The 13608-nt window shown below is 44.9% G+C and overlaps 1 protein-coding gene and 1 non-coding gene across 2 annotated transcripts in view; both read left to right on the top strand.

Moving 5' to 3' along the window:
* The window catches only part of Prickle2 (prickle planar cell polarity protein 2), a 344617-nt gene that overhangs the window by 151106 nt on the left and 179903 nt on the right, over positions 1–13608 (top strand). The gene's annotated exons all lie outside the window — the stretch shown is intronic.
* Positions 75–148, top strand: Trnai-uau (transfer RNA isoleucine (anticodon UAU)). The gene has a single exon. It is a non-coding gene; the product is annotated as a tRNA-Ile (tRNA).

Below are 13608 nucleotides of genomic sequence, written 5' to 3'. Positions count from 1 at the left end.
AGTGGCATGAGAGTCACATGGTCCAAGGAGAACCTGGCTATTTTACAGAAACTTTTAAAAAATGCCTTCAGGGCTGGGGATATAGCTCAGTTGGTAGAGTGCTTGCCTTATAAGCACAAGGCCCTGGGTTCGATCCCCAGCACCGCAAAAAAAAAAAAAAAAAAAAAATGCTTTCGGGGCTGGGAATATAGCTCAGTGGCAAGGCACATGCTTAGTGTTTTAGTCAGCCTTTTTTCTGTTGTGACGAAAAGACCTGACCAGAGCAACTGTACAGTAGGGAAAGTTTATTTGGGGGCTCACAGTTTCATGGGTCTCAGTCCATAGACAGCAGGCTCCATTCCTCGGGGCTAGAGGTGAGGCTGAACATCATGGTGGAAGAGTGTGGTGGAGGGAAGCAGGTCACATGGTGATCAGGAAGCAGAGAGACTCCACTCTCCAGATACAGATATATACCCAAAGCCACGGCCCAAAGCCACGCCCCCAAAGCCACGCCCACAGCACCCACCTCCTCCAGCCACACCCACCTGCCTCCAGTCACCACTCAGTTAATCCCATCAGGGATTCATTCACTGACTGGGTTAAGGCTCTCACAACCCAATCACTTCTCCTGCAAACCTTATATCGTCTCACCTGTGAGCTTCTGGGGACCACCTCACCTCCAAATCATAACGCTTTGTATGTATGAAGCTCTGGGTTCAATCCCCAGCACACACACAAAATTATTTCAAGTTATGCTTTACCTGCTTTCACTGTATAATGGAAGAATATAAATGCTCTGGTTGATAGCCTTTCTGCCTTTTACCTGAATGTTTATCTGACTGTCTTTTGATATTATTTTACTGACCCTTCTACTGATGAGCGGAGCGGTGAAATCTTGTTTTAGGCAGACCATGTTGAGGTATTAATTGCCTCATTAGGAGAAATCGGGTTCTTGCCAGTACTCTCTGGCACTTGAATTCAGGAAATAAAAGTGGCCCTTGGCTAATTTGGAGATAAGTTATAGGCCAAGTCCTATCACAACAAATTCCAACACAGCAGAACTGTTGCATGACAACAGGATTTCCAAATCTCGGCCAAACAATGGCTTGCTCCTAACAGGCAACCAAATTCTAGCCTACACAGATGCATGAGGAGCTTTTCATAATGGGATTTGACCTGCAGTCATGTTTGGAATTAGAAAAATGCTTTGGGAATGGTGATTCTCCGCACGGATGCAAGAAGGGAAAGGCCTCCTTTGTGTGTCTCTGAAATAGGCTCTCAGCGAACCGGAGCAGCCCTCTAATAACATGGTGAATCCTTGTAAGTATCCAGGAGATTAGTAAAAGCTGCTCATTGAAATGTGATCAACGGCTCAGGCTCCTAGAACAAGTGGCGGCTGCGAGTCTCTGCCCCCTGGCACCTGAGCTGCGTTTAGAAACTATCTGTTGAATGAAGAATAGACTAAGCACATCTTTGACTTGTGTTTCCAGAGTCTCTAAATGGAAGCGGTCCACGGGGTGAATTGGCCTTTCCAGAGAGGCTGGGTCTTAATTAACATTGCAAGCAAGTCTAGTCTTTTATTCGTCTGATGGCCAAGGTTCTGGTTAGCCCTGAACACCAGCCATGGACTACAGAGGCGCATGGCTGGTAAAGGAAATGGCACTGTGGTTATGAACTCGGGAGTTGTTTATGGGGATCCTGGTGAAGGGACCCTTTGCAAGGTTGCTTTTGGCCTATCTGAAGAGGACCTCGGGATGACATGGGAGTCTTTACAATGAAGAGGTAGCTCTCCTCATTCATTTGTGGCTGCCACGGTCTCCTGGGCTAAGATAGGGGGGGAGGGGGAAAATGACCCCATCCCACAGAAAATCCCACAGAAAATAACCATCACACAGATGATTAAGGTTATGTGAATATTATTAATGATAATAAAGGTAGCAGCAAATTCTTAAATGGCACTTTTTAACACCACCAGGCACTGAATGAAGACGACCTTTTATATATTTTCTTTTATGTTATTTATTCAAGTAGACAAGGTAGCGTCTCCTTTTCTGAGAGTTTGTTTTGGTGAAGGCGAGGAAGGAATGAAACCTGGTTCCATGGTGACCTTTTCACAAAGGAATCTGCTTCAGACCAGGAAGAAGCAGTACCTAGGTGGGTGTTTTAGTCAGCTTTTTTGGTGCTGTGATTAAAAGACTGACCAGAACAATTTTAGAGGAGCAGAGGTTTATTTGGGGGCTCACGGTTTCAGAGGTCTCAGTCCATAGACAGCAGGCTCCATTCCTCAGGGCTCCAGGTGAGGCTGAACATCATGGTGGAAGAGTGTGGTGGAGGGAAGCAGCTCACATGGTGATCAGGAAGCAGAGAGACTCCACTCTCCAGAGACAAATATATACCCCAAAGCCACGCCCCAAAACCACGCCCCCAAAGCCACGCCCCCAATGCCCACCTCCTCCAGCCACACCCACCTGCCTCCAGTCACCACTCAGTTAATCCCATCAGGGATTCATTCACTGATTGGGTTAAGGCTCTCACAACCCAATCATTTCTCCTCTGAACCTTCTTGCATTGTCTCACACGTGAGCTTTTGGGGGACACCTCACCTCCAAACCATAACAATTGGGGTCCCCAGGAAGGACAGGGAGAAGTGGTGCTGCGTGTATGTGGAACAGCATACGCCAAGGCCAAGGGCAGGTGGTATCATGGCCTTTTCATGGAGCAGGACAGTGGTGAGTGGTATGGGTGCTGAGGTTGGCTCTGACAGGCCATCAAGGGCACTGTGGATCATGCTAGGAAGACTTCTCTAAAAAGCAACCGAAAGCCATCGAAGAGCCCAAGCAAGAGAGCAGAGTGAACAGAATTGGATTGTGAAAAGAGCTGTCTGGTTTCTTGAGCAGGACAGGTGAGAGGGTCACCAGAGAGGATTCTGGGAAATGACCTTAATGGGGAGAGAGGGAAGCCCTAGTTTATCCTGCAGGTGGGAAGTCAGAGGAGCTGTTTATAATGCAGCATGAGGAGGGCAAGTGCAGGGCATCATGGGAGTGTGTCCACTGACCTACCTTGCTGGGTCGGGGAGGAGACCATGGTGGTTTCTGCTCTTACCTTAGGCTGGAGAATGCACTGTAAACCCACTGGGGCCGTACTTAAGTTCTGCCAAATTCAGATTTTGTTTTCTTTTTCTGGTACCGGGGATTGAACCCAGGGGTGCTCAACCACAGAGCCACATCCCCAGCCCCTTTTTATATTTTATTTAGAGACAGGGTCTTGCTGAGCTGCTTAGGACCTTGCTAAGTGGCTGAGGCTGGCTTTGAACTCAAGATCCTCCTGCCTCAGCCTCCCAACCTGCTGGGAATACAGGAACGATTCAGATTAGACTGAAGTATCAAGACCACAGGCACTCATGTTTAAAAGTTCAAAGCCATGTTCTTATCTCTGTCTGCTGCACGACCTTTGACCTCACCATGCCTGGTGGTTTTCTTGTCTCCATTGTTGTTCTCTCTTCTTAACACTGTGTTGAGGCTAAGGGAGACCCTCCTTGTGAAAGCTTGTGCCCACGGTATCTTACACATGGTCATCCCTCAAGAAGTGCCTCCTGAGAAATACCTTTTGCCTGGTTTGCTACATTTTCATTTCTGCCATATTTTCTTGGACTTTGTTCCTCCAGCACCCTCAGGAACCCAGTTCTTCGGCCTCCTTTGCTCAATTAGCCAGCCCAGTATGAGTTGCCTCTTTCCTACTCTGGCAGGAAAAGTGAAAGAGAAGGAAATAACGCAATAACTGTTTTCACTGTAGCATTCAGATTTGTGTGGGAACATCTGATGGAAAAGTTGAGATTTTGAAATCGGACGCTCAACCCTATTGCTCACAGTTGAGCAATAAATGGGGTGCTCCCTAACGCAAGACCGGACCCGTCTGTGGAGCAGAGGAGTCCAGTTGCAGAATTGCTGTCCAATGCATTTAATCATCCTGTAGTAACTGGCTCCGAAATTCTTCAGAATTCAAGGCATCCTGCTCTGTTAATGTGCTAAAACTGGTGGTATTTATGCAATTGTGTTTACCAAAAAACAAGGCCAATTTTTCTAAATTCCCCAAAGAACTTAATGTGCTCACACCATTTAATTTGATTTCTTTATACCAGAAGGAAATTTGGAGAAAATTCCCATTGGCCTCTTAAACACTGGGCCCACTGTAAAATAATGGTTAGATTGAGACAGAACTGCCTGACTTCAAGCTAAAAGAAGTTCTGTCAAAGTTGACAAAATTGTATTATTGGGGAATCTGTTTCTTGCTACCAGGAAGAAAGGAGTCAGGCTGGGTATGCTTTCCAGGCTGGGGAACGTGTCCAGTTGTTGTCCAGCTATACAGAGCACGGATCCATCTTAGTGGAATGGTTACTTTACTTCATACCGTGGGTTGGAAAACTGTGGCCCAGGGTCAAATCTGGCCCACAGCCTGTTTCTGTAAATAAAGATTTTTTTTAAAACACAGTAATGCTTAGTCATTTGTATATTATCAATAGCTGCTTTCATGGCAAAATTGAGAGGTTGCAACAGAGACCACATAACCCAGAAAGCCCAAAATACTTTCTTTCTGACCTTTTGCAGAAAAAGTTGTGATTTTTGCCCTAAAAGAGTGCTTCTCAAACTCTAATGTGTCTCAGAAATCACCTGAAAAGTAGGTCTGAGAATTTGCATTTCTGACAAGCTCCCAGGCAATGCCAGTCCTGATGGTCCCTGGACCACACTTTGAGTAGCAAGGTTCCAGGAGTCGATTAGCTTGGTGGGATATTGTTCTGACAGGAGGCAGGATACTTGGTGTTGAGAGTGCTGGGTTCAGTTCCTTTCCTAACATCTTGGTTAGATGCCTGAACTTGATTGTTGCTCCATAAAATAGAGATCTACTGTCTATCGAGTGCTTAGCATAGAGCCCGGCCTAGAGTATGGGTTCATTCAGCAACCCGTGGCCTGGGTGCACAGTGACATGCCTCACTGCCACCAAATAGGAATCAGCCACAGTCCCTCTTGTGGCCTTCAACTCAGCCCTTGGAGGCCACCTTAGAGGAAGGAGTCTGAGTTTTTTGAGGCCTTAGAAGGCAGTTTTTGTTTAAAGGACAGATTATTTAGAGCCTACTTTGGTTTTAAAATTTAATGTTCGATTAATTAACCTAACTCTTCCACAAATTCAGCATTTAGTGCTTACTCTTCAATCATGTTTATAAAGTTTCAGTCCCCATTTACAAATTTAAATAACTAAACTCTTTATATTTTAAAATGCATTCATAAATACAAAATTGTTTTCAAGTCCTCCGACTTCCCCCTGCTTCCCCAGGGAAAACATCCTTTCCCTTCCCTCTTATAATTCTTATAATTCCCAAAAATCACACTTATAAATATTGTAAACATTATTGATTTAAACATCCCCAAACTGTAAGTTTCACAAGATCCATATTTCGAACGATAAACCTATAGCTATTAATTACATGTTTTAAATTGGAATCACAAGGACAATCTGTTATTTAGACGGGCCAAATTCTCTTAAATGTTAAAATGATTAAAGTAGCAAATATTTACAGATGAAAAATACAAACAATATGAACATTTTAAAAATAGATTTATTCCTTTTAAATGGTTCTGTACCTCACTGTATGTCTTACGAGGGCTCAAAGATGCTTATCCACTAAGGAAACCCTTGTCAATCTAATGATTTCGGGGATAACCTGTCAAGTAATTAAGATTGCATTCTGGGATATGGATGGGGTTCTTGTCTTTGACATTGGTATGCCAGAAGTGCTGTCTAGAGTTTCTGTGTTATTGACTTCATAAATCCCAAAGTGAGTGGTCAGATAGCTCATGACCCTTGGATTCAACTTAGAGTTTACAGAAGTCTAGAAAAATCCTCCAGGCCATCCACGTGTACTGAGCGGGGTTTGCATTTCTTCATCTCTTATGGTATCTAAATGTCTGGTCCACCAACTTGACCTTTGAAATTGTTGGACAATGGCACCTTTTAAAAAAACTTCCTATCACTTAAGACCACAGATTTTCTAGCTATTAAAAAGAGAACCTAGCTGGCCACAGTGGCACATGCCTATGAACTCAGTAGCCAGGGAGGCTGAGGCAGGAGGATCGCCAGTTCAAAGCCAACCTCAGGAAAATAGGGCTGGGGATGTGGCTCAGTGGTTGAGTGCCTCTGGGTTCAATTCCTACTACCCAAACAAAACAAAACAGAGAGAGAGAGAGAGAGAGAGAGAGAGAGAGAGAGAGAGAGAGAAAACCTATTTAACTTTGGCTATCTTGACTGACATGTGGTCACAACTTCTAAGGCTAACCCAGTGGGGTTAGCCCAGGTCATTAAACTACTGTGGGGCTAAAGGCTGTTACAGTAGTTAAGTATCATCTTCATGGTATCTTTGGCCAGACTAATCACAGGGGGAATATATTATATTGACAGTTGGTGGAGACCGTCTAGATGATGCAGTCTAACTCTTTCATTTTAAAGAAGAGAAAAAAGAGAGAGAGACTCACATTGAATGCAGTTTCAGTCAGAGAGGTGCTAAGAACTGGCCCACTGTGGTTGAGTCCTGCAAGGGAGACCAATGCTAGTCGCAGTGCCCATCTTTTATACCAATAATTTTATAGAAGGTTCTCATAATTTCTATGAGAGAAATGATGTCAGATACTTATTTTAATTCTGCATTTTATTGTTTGAAAAGGTGACCAGGTCTTGGATTCCATTACTGAAATGTATTTTGTTTTGATACCAGGGATTGAACTCAGAGGCACTCAACCACTGAGCCACATCCCCAGCCCTATTTTGTTGAGGCTGCCTTTGAACTCGGGATCCTCTTGCCTCAGCCTCCCCAGCCACTGGGATTACAGGTGTGCACCACTGAACCCGGCTTGAAATGCGTTTGAAAGGCCTTTGTATAAACAGTAGCATTACTATAGCTTTGGTTGTTTGATAAATCCCTGGGTTGGGTATCGGATATAGATGTTACCACCGGAAAAAATGAACTGTCTTGGGATTGTTTTTAACTTCACTGAAACATTTCTTGTTATAAAAAAAAAAATTCTTGGTTGATATATAATTTTATGAACTAAAGCTATCCCAGAAGAGAATATTCTAGACATATCTGACCAATCTAGTCACTGAACGGGGGCCAATCACAGTAATCTAAAGGCCAGTGGAGTTTTGTATGGAATTCATTCTCAGATGTCTCTTGCCTAATGGGGCCTTCTCTGCTGAATATGCATTTATTTTGTAGCTAAGGGTAAAAGAAAATTTCTAGCCATTTATGCTGGTGGGTTCCAGAACTTAAACCTGCAAAGATATGATCCTGCCAGGACTGGTGGCCCACACCTGTCAATGATCTGGGAGGCTGAGGTAGGAAGATCTCAAGTTCAAACCCAGCCTCGCTAATTTATCGAGGACCTAAGCAACTCAGTGAGACCCTGATTCTAATGAAATATAAAAAAGGACTGAGGATGTAGCTCGGTGGTTAAGCCCCTCTGGGTTCAATCCCTGGTGCCAAAAAAAAAGGTACTAAATATGATCCTGTGCCCTTAAAAGACTTTTAGAAAGTAAGCACTTACCTCTGTTAGGATTAAAACTGCTATGGCTTAGCTAATCTCTTTCTGTCATCTTGAAATACATTTGTCCACATTTGACAGTTTTGAGCAATGATTCTTTCAAGTGATATAAGTAGAGCTGATTGTCATTCCATTTTTTTTTTTTTTGCACATATTGTAGATTTTTGTAGCTCATCAATCACTTCACTCTGTCTTTCCCAGGAATCCCTCCACCTTGTGTTTGAATTGCATTTGACTCTTCCTGTCCCCATTTTTGATGTGTTGTTATTGAAGCACTTGAGGGTAAACATAACCTTTAAAATGTCCATTAAGGTTTTATTACATTTTCTTTTCTTTTCTTTTTTTTTTTTTTTTGGTACCAGGGATTGCACCCAAGGGCAGTTAAACACTGAGCCGCATCCCCAGCCCTATTTTGTATTTTATTTAAAGACAGGGTCTCACTGAGTTGCTTAGCACCTCACTAAGTGGCTGAGGCTGGCTTTGAACTCACGATCCTCCTGCCTCAGCCTCCTGAGCAGCTAGGATTATAGACATGTGACACCGCGCTCAGCTCATTAAGGTTTTAGATGTAGCCTGCCACTCAGAATATTTGAATACTCTATAGATCTGGGAGCTTTGAAAATTATTGAAGTGCAGTTGAAAAAGGTAGAGAAATTATTTAGCGAATCTTGGGGGAAAAAAAAAAGTCAACCTCTTTATTTTGACTTGAGCTCAAAATTCAAGTTCCCAAGTCAGTGTTTGGTGCTTGAAAAGCCCAGTGGTGATAATTAGGACTTGACTCTTGTCTGATATCCCAGACTGGAAATGTGGTCCTGGTTAGCTGGAGCCCCTTAGAAAACTGCCTGACCCATTTACTTCTGTACTTACTGCTGCTAAGCATCAGGATGTGAGTCAGTGAACACAGCAGTGCCATTTTTATATGTAGGACTAGTGTATCTGCATGTGTCTGGCAGCTTTTTGTCACTGTAACCAAAAGACCTGACAAGAGGTTCACTCTGTGATCAGCTGACTCCATTGTTCTGGGCTGGGCCTGAGGTGAGGCAGGACATCATGGCGGAAGGGCATGGAGGAGGAAAGCAGCTCAGGCCACGTTAACCAGAAAGCAGAGCGGGAGCTCCACTCATGAGAGACAAAATATAAACCCCCAAGGCACGTCCCCAGTGACCCACCTCCTCCAGCCACCTACCTACCTACCTACCATTACTGCCCAATTAATCCATATCGGTGGATTAATCCACTGACTAGGTTACAGCTCTCACAATCTAATCATCTCACCTCTGAAAATCCTTGCATTGTCTCATACATGAGCTTTTGGGGGACACCCTGTAGCTAAAGCATAACACTGTTTCTCAAAGTTCTTATTTTGAGTTCAGTTCCTTAAAGGCGGTGTAGGGTAAGGAAGGCCTACCCTCTACCTCTGAGGGTTCAATAAGTCTCTGGAATAAACCAACAACAGGTGGGTCAGCAGAAGAAAAGGCATCCAAATTTATTATGTGCCCAGGAGCATCCCATGAAAGAAAAGTGAGTCCCCAAATACCCAGCAGGATCTAGAAGCTTACATGCCTTCTCTTTTGGGTGCCAGGATTAAACTCAGGGACACCTGACCACTGAGCCACATCCCCAGCCCTATTTTGTATTTTATTTAGAGACAGGGTCTCACTGAGGTGCTTAGGGCCTCACTTTTGCTGAGGCTGGCTTTGAACTCTTCATCCTCCTGCCTCAGCCTCCAAGCCACTGGAATGACAGGCGTGTGCCACCGCGCCCAGCTTACATGCCTTCTTCATAGGAGAGAGTGGAATGGAATGTAGGCAACCATGCCAAAAGCAAATGTCCAGGAACCATAGTCTGTGTGGGTGGCATGGCACCAACCTCCAGTCCCCTGTCCTGTGACGCAAGTTACTTGACCCTGGCTGGCACTAGCCTGGGCAGGAGATCGGGACCACGGTGTTCCAATGAATCATTAATATCTCAATAACCAATAAATACCTGCCGACTGTGTGTCAGGCATCGTGCTGAATCTGGGATTCCACTGGAACCTGAGCATGGGTCCTGCTGGGGCATGATTTTATGTTTTAGAAGAGAATACCATGTCAGCCTCTAATCAGGGGGTTATTTAGGCACGGTTGGGATTGCTGGGGATTTCGGACCCAAAGGCTGGGTCCTTTTCCCTCTTGCAGCTGTGGAACCAATAACAAGGGCATCTATTGAGCATGGAAGGAGACCTTGATTCTTGGCAAAGAACAGGAAAAGTGGGAGACAAACTTGCAAACCTGTTTCCTGCCCCAGAGGATCATGGATGTAGCTTAGAAGAAGCGAGGGGGAGGGGTCACTGATGAAAGGGAGGCACACTCCTGTCTTTTCTGGGGATGGGTGGAGAGTTTCCAGAAATTCGGGCACCACCTCTTTTGGCTCCTCTTTTGCTCCTTTCTTGATTCTTTCTGATCATCGTCGTCATGGCAACCATCATGCTCTGGGGGACGGGTTGCTCTCCGGCACGCAGGAGGGATTTTCACGAAGCTGGAGGTGGTCCCACTAGCAGCCCTCGTAGATCCACTCAGTTTTAGCTTGTTCACCTGAAGAGGGACTTTGAAGGCGTCCTGTCCTCAAAGATGGCGGGGTTGGAGTGGGTGGAAATTCAGCTAGTTCACCTCGGCGGTACAAGATGAGGCTCGCAGGATGCCCATAGACCCCACCCTGTCGTGTTTGACAGCCACACTGACATTCGCTTACAGATCACAGGATTCAGGACTGGGGGTCGTCATTGGAGGGGACATCTTCAAGATCCACTTAGTTCAACTTAGGCTGCCCTGTAATATTGGCTAGCTTATTTTTTAATGCACTTTTTAACAACAACAACAAAAAAAGTAGTTGTAATAGGGACAGAATGCCTTTGTTTTATTTATTTATTTTTATGTGGTGCTGAGGGTCGAACACAGTGCCTCATATGTGCTAGGAAAGAGCTCTACCACGGAGCTACAGCCTCAGCCCTTTTGAATGCACTTTTGCATGGGTTTGTCATTTATGTGAAGATCAGGTCTCTGGAAAGTTTCAAAAATTGGAATTTAACCAGTTGGGAGGTTGAGGCAAGAGGATCAGAAGTTAGAGGCCAACCTCAGCAACTTAGCAAGACCCCATTTCAAAAAATTTAAAATGGCTGGGGATGTTCCTCTGGGGTAGAGCGTCCCTGGCTTCAATCCCCAGTACTGCAATACTTAAAATTTTTAAAATTGGGATTTAAATAGTATAGGTCAATGGAAAAGCGAGTTATTCTAATACTCCCCAACGATGTTTACATCAAAGAGATGCAAGATTTTCTGTGTTTCTTCTCATTATCACCAAATTGATATGTCTCTGTGTGACCTTGAACATGACCATGCCTGGATTCTAAGTGCCAGGGTTTCCCCCCGGGCACTTTAAATACTTACTCCTTGTTAATGATTTTTTTTTTTTTTTTTGGTTAATTGTTCCTCCCTTCCATACCACTTGACTCTGTGAAAAAGCCAAACTGTGGTCTCACAATTCAGCTGTGCCAGTTAAAGGTAGATGCAAATCCTAGAAAGTTTCCCATCAAGGTGGCCTGAGCAAAGCAGAGTAATGACGCCAAGCTGTTTTATGACAGCCACAAATAGCGGAGACCAGTTGATTTTCTTTCTCACGAGCCCTGATTCTAGTCCTTCAGAGTAATAATAGCTCTTCCTCACCCTAGGAAGTGACAGACACATCAGGCAGCAGGAGCACCCGAGAGTGAGTGATTTCTGGGATACTTTTCATCCGTGGATACTAAAAATTTGATCAGTCCATTCGCTCAGTGTATTCACAGGCAGGTGGCAGAAATGTCTCGGGAGGGCTTGGGGGCAATTATAGAAGCCTGAGCCCCGAAGCGGAACATTTCTCTCTCATCCGAGTGAAGAGACATCATTCAAAGGTAAAAATAGCCAGGCGCCAGCATGCACATTAATATTCCACCACATCAAGTTGTGCAGTCTGCCTCCTTCGCACCCGAACGCATGCATTGGTCCAGGCGGAGCCCCTCCCCCACGCCTGGCAGGGACTCACGTTAGAGAAGTGATTCCAGATGCTTCCAGGTGTTGACATCGGAAAGGAGAAGAGTGGGGGAACGTCCGGGGAACGTCCTGGGAATGTCGGCCAACTGAGAGTCTCCTAGGCTGCACCCCAGACTGGCAGTCGGTGCTTCCGAGGGCCCGCACACATTCGGTGCAGGCTCACCCTTCCAGAAATGCCTTCTTATCTCCTTAATGGGGTACACTGAAATACCACCTTGAAGCAAGTAGGGCGTTTGCCAAGTCAGGCGAATTTGGCAAGAGACCTATGCTGCTCCCAGAAAAGGCTGCTTGTTGGTTTGTTTGCTTGTTTCTCTTGCTGTGCTAAGAATGGAACCTAGGGTCTCACACGTACTAGGCAAGTGCTCTACCACTAAGCTACATCCCCAGTCTCCCATCTTCTTTTAAAAATGTAATTTAATTTTTTATTTTGAGACAAGGTCTTGCTAAGTTACTGAGGCTGGCCTCAAACTTGCAATCCTCCTACCTCAGCCTCCTGAGTAGGTGGGATTCCAGGTATGCACCACAGCACTGGATTGGTCTTTCTGTTTTTTGGTGGGGGACTACCAGAGATTGAACTCAGGGGCACTCAACCACTAAGCCACATCTCCAGCCCTATTTTGCATTTTATTTAGAGACCGGGTCTGACTGAACTGCTTAGGATTTTGCTAAGTTGCTAGAACTGGATTTGAACTTGTGAACCTCCTGCCTTGGTCTGAGATTACAAGCCTTTCTTAATATAAATGAACAGCATCAATTCCAGCCAAGTAGCACACTATTGCTGGAAGAAATTTAGATGGTTTGGTGGGTTGTTAACCCTTTCAAGCTAGTAGAATCAAAGTAACAAATGCAGATATCTAAAGGGGAAGAAGACTTGTAGGATGAAGTCAGTAGACGTGGGACCGGAGATGTCTGTGGAAACAGAAGACTCCAGGTCTCTAGGCCCCGCTGACTGCCACCCTGGGAACACTTAGGGTTCTGTTTGATCTTCAGTTTCTCAAAAGAAACTGGAAATCCTCTTTCACAGAGCTACAATCTCCTGGCCTTTCAAAGCTGTCACCTATGGAGACTTTTGGAATACCTCAGGAGCCTCAGCATATCTGTTGACCAGAGGGCTCTTTGGGCCAGGGGCCTGGCTGTCCCAAGTGTGTCCCCAGACCAGCAGCCCCACCATCACCTGGGAGATGGCTGGAAATGCAGACTTGCATGTCCCACTGCATCAGAATCTACATTTTAACAAGGCCCCAGGTCATTTCTGTGCACAGTAAAATTTGTGAATGACTAAGCTGCGGATCTCTTTCAGGTGATCAGTCACAAATACAAGAAGTTTTTTGTTGGTAGAAAGCTTTTGGGAGAAATTCCATTTCTTTTAGTCTAAAAGGCAACCTTATCCTTGAAATACTGGCTTAGATGCAACTCCTCTGGAAAGACCTCTTCCCCAAACCACGGCAGGCATTTTTTACTTGCTGGGTTTGTTTGTTTGTAGCGGGGATTGAACCTGGGGTGTTTAACCACTGAGCCACAACCCCAACCCTTTTTATTTTTATATTGAGACAGGGTTGCTGAGGCTGGCCTTGAACTTGTGATTCTCCTGCCTCAGCCTCCAAGTTGCTGGGATGACAGGCATAAGTCACCATGCCCAGCCTATATTTGGATATTTATTGAGGACCCTACAAAGTCAAGGGCCATGTCTTCTTGGAAATACAGTGCCTTTATACTGCTAGCATTATCACAGTATTTGACACATACTGTTTGTATTAGTCAGCTTTCTGTCATTGTGACAAATTACCTGAGAAAAACAAATTAGAGGAGGAAGAATGTATTTTGGCTCACAAGTTCATTTGTTCACGGTCAGCTGGCCCTAAGACAGAAGTATCATGGAGGAACGGTATGACAGAGGAAATCTGCAGAGAGAGAGCATGAGGAAGGAACTGGGGACATGATATGCCCTTCAACGACACTTCCCAGTGATCTACTTT

This window comes from Sciurus carolinensis, chromosome 17 (genome assembly GCF_902686445.1).
Source record: "Sciurus carolinensis chromosome 17, mSciCar1.2, whole genome shotgun sequence".
Lineage (NCBI taxonomy): Eukaryota > Metazoa > Chordata > Mammalia > Rodentia > Sciuridae > Sciurus > Sciurus carolinensis.
This window is presented reverse-complemented; position numbering and strand designations above follow the sequence as displayed.